The 6,000-nt window shown below is 39.7% G+C and overlaps 1 long non-coding RNA gene across 1 annotated transcript; it reads left to right on the top strand.

Moving 5' to 3' along the window:
- Positions 1-3,696: 3,696 nt before the first annotated feature.
- On the top strand, positions 3,697-5,833 carry LOC145551886 (uncharacterized). Its single transcript, XR_014087750.1, has 2 exons — positions 3,697-5,549; positions 5,642-5,833. It is a non-coding gene; the product is annotated as an uncharacterized LOC145551886 (long non-coding RNA).
- The last annotated feature ends 167 nt before the right edge of the window (positions 5,834-6,000 follow it).

Genomic DNA, 6,000 nt, shown 5'->3' with positions numbered 1-6,000 from the left:
ACGTAGGGGTGAAGAAGCTCAGAGAGGTAAGCCAGGGCAAGATTATGCAGTGATTTAAAAACAAACAAAATAATTTTAAAATGAATCCTAAAATATACAGGCAGCCAGTGAAGTGAGGCCAGGACAGGGGTCACATGCTCCCTCTTCCGAGTTCCTGTCAAAAGTCTTGCAGCTGCATTCTGAACCAGCTGCAGACGTGAGAGCAGCGACTGACTGACTCCCAGATAAAGTGCGTTACAGTAATCCAGTCGAGTCGAGATAAAAGCGTGGATCACTGTTTCAAAATGTTGCCTGGAAAGAAAAGATTTCACTGATGCCAATCGCCTTAAATGATAAAAGCTGGACTTAACCACGGCTCTGATTTGGCTGTCCAATTTAAAATCACTGTCCACCTTAAAACCAAGGTCCGTAATAACATGTTTAAAATATACCTCCAAAGGTCCAAGGTCAACAGAGGAGGACTCAGAGGAGCCACTGGGTCCAAACACAATCACCTCTGTTTTGTTTTCATTACAATTTAAAAAGTTCAAGGCCAACCAAGATTTAATATCACCAAGACATGCCAGGAGATGTTTGATAGAGTGGACATTCTTCTGCTTCATGGGCAAATAAATCTGACAATCATCAGCATAACAATGAAAAGAAATCCCATGTTTCCTAAGAATAGAACCCAGAGGCAATAAATAAAGAGAGAAAAGCAGTGGGCCCAGAATTGAGCCCTGCGGGACACCATAAGTCATTGAAACAGCAGATGATTCAGAGTCACTAATTTTCACTGAAAATGTTCTCTCCTCTAGGTAAGACTGGAACCATTTAAGAACAGTGCCATCAATACCAACAATGTGGTGTAATCGCGATATTAAAATATTGTGGTCTACTGTATCAAAGGCAGCAGTTAAGTCAAGTAAAATCAGAACAACATGGTTACCATGGTTACTATATTTCATATGTTTCATGGATGGGAGAAGAAAAAGCGAGGAGCAGGACTATATCGTCAGTCTAGAATCAACAGGGAGCATGAAATTACACATCCCAATAACTAAGGCTATGAGCCAGAGTGCAGAGCCAAAAGACCATAAGGCACTGCCACTTCTAGTATGCTTTTGAGTCAAACTCATGCACCAGCAGCTACTTAGGCACAAAAATGCAAAAACATGTTCCAGGCACTACCTACTAAAGTTACATCAACCTACTCCTGGAAGCATTCTGTCCAATTAAATCATTAAAACAGGGTGGCATGGGAAAAGGTCAAAAATCAGCCCAGAGAACACAAGTGTTCGGATCTAGGGTTTCCAAAGTGAGAAGCAGGACCAAAGCTTGGTGTGTTCATTCGTGTCCAGCTGTCAGCCAGGTGCTCCACTGATAACTGCAGCAGAAAATGTCCATGTGTAAAATCATGCACAAGCGTGTGCAAAAATGTGGCGACAGGCAGAGTCCAGTGTACTGCAGAGAAAAGAACCACTGATTTTATTCAGTCAGAGAGGTCAGTGTTCATCATGGAGGGTCCACTCCTGCAACCACCACAAAATGGCAACAAATGTCCATCATTCTTCCCGTCGATCAGGAGATCTGGTAGTGATCTCAGATCAAAAGGTCCTGCGTGTGTGTCAATATCGTCCAGCTTGTTTGTACTGTGCATCACATCATGGGACCGACGCAGGATCTGGCGCTTCTCTTGGCAGTTATATGTCAGCCGTACTGCCTCCAACAGGAATATGAAGCTTGTGTGGGCATTGTCGAACCCAGTGGCCCTGTTCACCACAATAAAAACACATGTCCCTGCAGTTCACACCTTGTTGACTCCTTCCCCTCACACCTGAGAAACCGGGTGCCCTTTTCCTTTTGCCACGCCATCCTGGAGCTAAATTCTGCCAAGATGCAGCTGCAGACATGCGAGGGCCAGAATGTGTTGCTGGAGCAGGAACCCGACCCAAAACAGGTGGAAAATTTTCTGATAATGTATCAACTCCCACCTGCATTCGTTTTTCATTTTTCATCACTTTGTATCTAGCCTCCTTTATCTGAAGCTTAAGCAAATGTTTCTTTAACCGCTCCAGCACATCAACCGCAGTTCTTTCCGCATCCTGAAACACATGCAAACAATGTAACAGATGTTTCTCCCACTCAGCATGATCACAACCTATCAGCTCCCGATTTTGGGTCATCTTTTCAGCTACAGAAGAAGGGACACCAGCTAGGATGGCCCGACGAAATTGTTCCCTCTGCTCTGAATGATTAGCCGGATGTAATCCCGTATGTTTAATCCAGATTTCAATACCCCTGTCCAAATAGAGTCTGGGACTATTAGTAAGGTCCCAAGTGAATTTTGGAATAAACAAAGGAGCCAAGAGGGGGAAAAGAATCCCTACATCTGAGCTCTGTTTATGGAGATGAACTGTTCCTTGCCAAAAAACCAAGCAACGAGCCCATTCGTGCCTGATCTGCTCTGCCTTCTCCAGGTTTTTAAAAGCGGCACCCTTAGTGAATAAACCAGCTTCACAAAGGTCTGACCGGGCTGCAGTCTCATCCGCGACTGCCCGTTTCAAAGCCTGACTTAAAATTAGGCCCAAAGGCATTTCGGTATTTAAAAGTTTATGCTGTTGTAATACTTCCCGTTTCAAATCGTCTGCCGTCACTTTAACTGTGTTCCACCCCAATTGTTCCAAAACGCTAAGTAAACCTGTGATCTGTTCATTCAAAGTTTTCCACGGACCTGAACAGAAACTCAGAATCCTATCATTTAACAAATCAATATCCATATTTAACTTTACACAAGATCCGCAGCGCAAAACACGAATTCAAATTCACACAAACAGCAGTTTTCAAACGCAGCGTCCCACTCACACTGATTTGCTCACACAGCGCCACAGACACACAGCGCTCTTTACATTCAAACAGCACAGATACAGAGAAAAACAGAGAACAAGAGAGACAGGCTCAGGTAACAGGAAAAACGAAGAAAAGAGAGGACAAAAAATTTTTTGGAGCCGGCTAAAATATAGTTCTACTGCAACGCAAGAAATTCCCAACAACTTCTACATTTTCAACAACTTCTACATTTTCAACAACTTCTACATTTTCAACAACTTTTCAATTTTCAGAGTCGGGTCAAAACTCAATTTCAATATGTTCTTCCATCAATCCGCCCAGCTACATAATTTACGAAGAGCCAGCGAAGAAGGCGACATAATGCCCTATTTTCCAATTAAAATGTCTAAAAGTCCCTAAAATCGCCCAAAACGACAGACTCAGCCAATTTAACCCTTAAAATCATAAGTCCTTGAGGAACGAGCAAATTCCCTGGCCGAATCAAGCCAATTCTACAACTAGAACACACAAAATTAAATCCAATTAAATTTGTTAGTTTACAGGCACAGTAACATTCCTGCAGGCCACAAATTAAAGCCTAGCTTGAGACAGAGACTGCGCGTGGTACTCTGTGCGGGCCCGCCACCGGCCCCCTGTAGTGTGTATTCATTCATTAACATTAAACTATTCTTGCTCTTTTCGGGGGGAATTTTCTATGACATTGCAGAGAATTCCATAATTCTGCGGCGTCGCACAGCAAAGGGAAGTCGGAAGGGTCAAACGAAGCGGCACCGCCCGCAAACTTAACACAGGCTTACCAGACCGCAGCGTCAGACCCAGACGAATTAAAAAGTCCCCACAGGCGCACGTCCGAAACTTCGGAACCGGTACGAGCCCCCAAATGTTAAGGAAGAATTTTTATATTACTGGTAAATTTAGCAAAACTCTGGCTCTGATACTTCCTTTTGATCCCGGGTTTTCTCGCGTGGCCACGTGCGGGGACAAAAACACAACAATGCGTGTTGACGTCACAGAATTACAGGATTTAATCCAATCAGAAGAAAATATAAGATAGTACAGGAAACTGAAGAAACACAGATACAAACATTGTTACCTGAGACAAGAAGACAAAGAAATATCAAGGACGTCCTTGGAGAAAGAGCTGGTGCAGAAGTAAAATAAATCAGCTTTTTTCTGAATTGTTTCCCTTGTGCACAAACTTTTATACCTGTAGGTGTGTTTACCTCTTTAATGTATTCAAATAAGGCGTATCTCTACTTGACCAATTGGAAGACATCTCTGGCCCTTTTAAAATTTAGAAAAAGTCCCGCAGTTTGGTCGCAAGATCAAACACCTTTTGTTAAATAAGGTAGAAGCAGGCTCTCCGAATTCATGGTGGTTTATGGCTTTTCACAGATCAGTGTGAAAAGCTGGAACTTCTTACTGATTGTTTCCCAACAGACAAAGAGCAGATCAGAAGATCTTGGCAAACAATCTGCTTTAACTACAGTAAAATAAAGATCAATAGGCCAGAATATGTTATAAATTTTAAAACTATAATTATGGTATTTCAATCAAGTCATAATAAATTCTAAAACTAACTTATTTTAAATTTATTTTCTTAACAGTATCCGGCCTCCTGTGGCTCTACAGCCATCTGGGCAAAGAGAAACAGATGCAGGAACCTCACAGGTAGCTGTGAAATTCTGGTTTCTCTTCTGCTCTGCCAGGAACAAACCTTTAATACTGTATTTTTAATTCAATGAAAAGTTCTCCAAAAACCCAATTTGTTCTTCTGCACTCAGCATCTCCAAAGTTTAGTCCTGATATCAAACCAAAAGCAATAGATAATATCAACAGAAAATAATGAAGTATAATTCCTGTTTCTAATTAGGAATTAAAAACAAATAAGAATTAAGACATTCATTCACCATAAACCTAAGTATTTTCTAATACTAAACAAAACATTTTCATGTGATTCTAATATAGTCAGAAATAATACAATTTCAAATACATTCATCATTAACTAAATTAATTATAAAACAAGATAATAGAATTTTAGTCAAAACATGTTATTAATAACTAAGAAAAATGTCTTACAAATTAAATGTTAGTGATTTAAAACATTTTATGTTCAGTTTTTTTGCCCCATGTCAGATGTTAGTTTAGAAGAATTCTCATCCTGGTTACGTGAACCGACCAAAGTTCCCTTTCTCAGAGTAATTCAAGTGATACTGTCCTCCACCTCCCTGCATATGTTAATTTATGACCTCCTGTCTTTAATGATAAGACTCCAGGGGTCTGAGCCGAAATTCTCTTGCAGATCCTCTATTCTCCTTTGTATTTTAAATACTTAACCGAGCAATAGTTCTTTGGGTTTTAAATCACTAACACAAACCTGTTCAAACCTAAGAAATTCGTTCTAAAAGGTTTAAACTGTGTTAAACACTCAAAATAATAATTTTTCTCAACAGCACCACCAGCCCCCCTGTGTTCAGTGTGTTCAGATCATAGATGGAAAGATTTTAAGGTAGTTTGTCTCCTTAAGTCCACACTTAAAACAGCTTCACAGTTATTGCCAACATAAACTGATTCTATGACATTGCTGACAATTTTTTTCTACTTCTAACATAAACAGGCAAAGAAGACACCCAGAAATGTTTTTCCACCCCAGGTATCCGGTCCCAGTCATCATCAGTTCTGATGTCACATACACAGCGAGTACAAAACGTCTTAAAATTGTAAGTATTATTTTTTTTATTTGCCATTTTTCTGCCTTCTTTAAAATACAAACGCTTTCTCTGTTTAATTGCTCTATTGTTCTTTTTTGTAGGTTTCTGTAAGGTGCAGTGAACGGGAATGTTCTGTCGTTGATCCTCACTTTCATGTTTTATTGTCACACTTAAAATTTCATGTTGTGTTCACTTTTGACGTGTAAACTGATAATTTATGTAAAGTTCATAAAGTTGTGAGTAAAATTGGACAATTTTAAAATGTTGGTAATAAAAGAAAATATTTGAATTACCTTGAACATCTTGTATAATTAATCCTTCCATGTAATTGTAGCCTAAAACAATGTACGTACTGTAGTGTAGTTATGCATTACAAAGTAGACTTATGAGTAATTAAAATTGTACTTTATTAACAATAGCAGTAAATCAAAAATAAAAATTAAGTGTACTTTAAATACAT

Source organism: Poecilia reticulata, chromosome 6 (assembly GCF_904066995.2).
Source record: "Poecilia reticulata chromosome 6, P_reticulata-male-v2, whole genome shotgun sequence".
In the NCBI taxonomy this organism is placed as follows: domain Eukaryota; kingdom Metazoa; phylum Chordata; class Actinopteri; order Cyprinodontiformes; family Poeciliidae; genus Poecilia; species Poecilia reticulata.
This window is presented reverse-complemented; position numbering and strand designations above follow the sequence as displayed.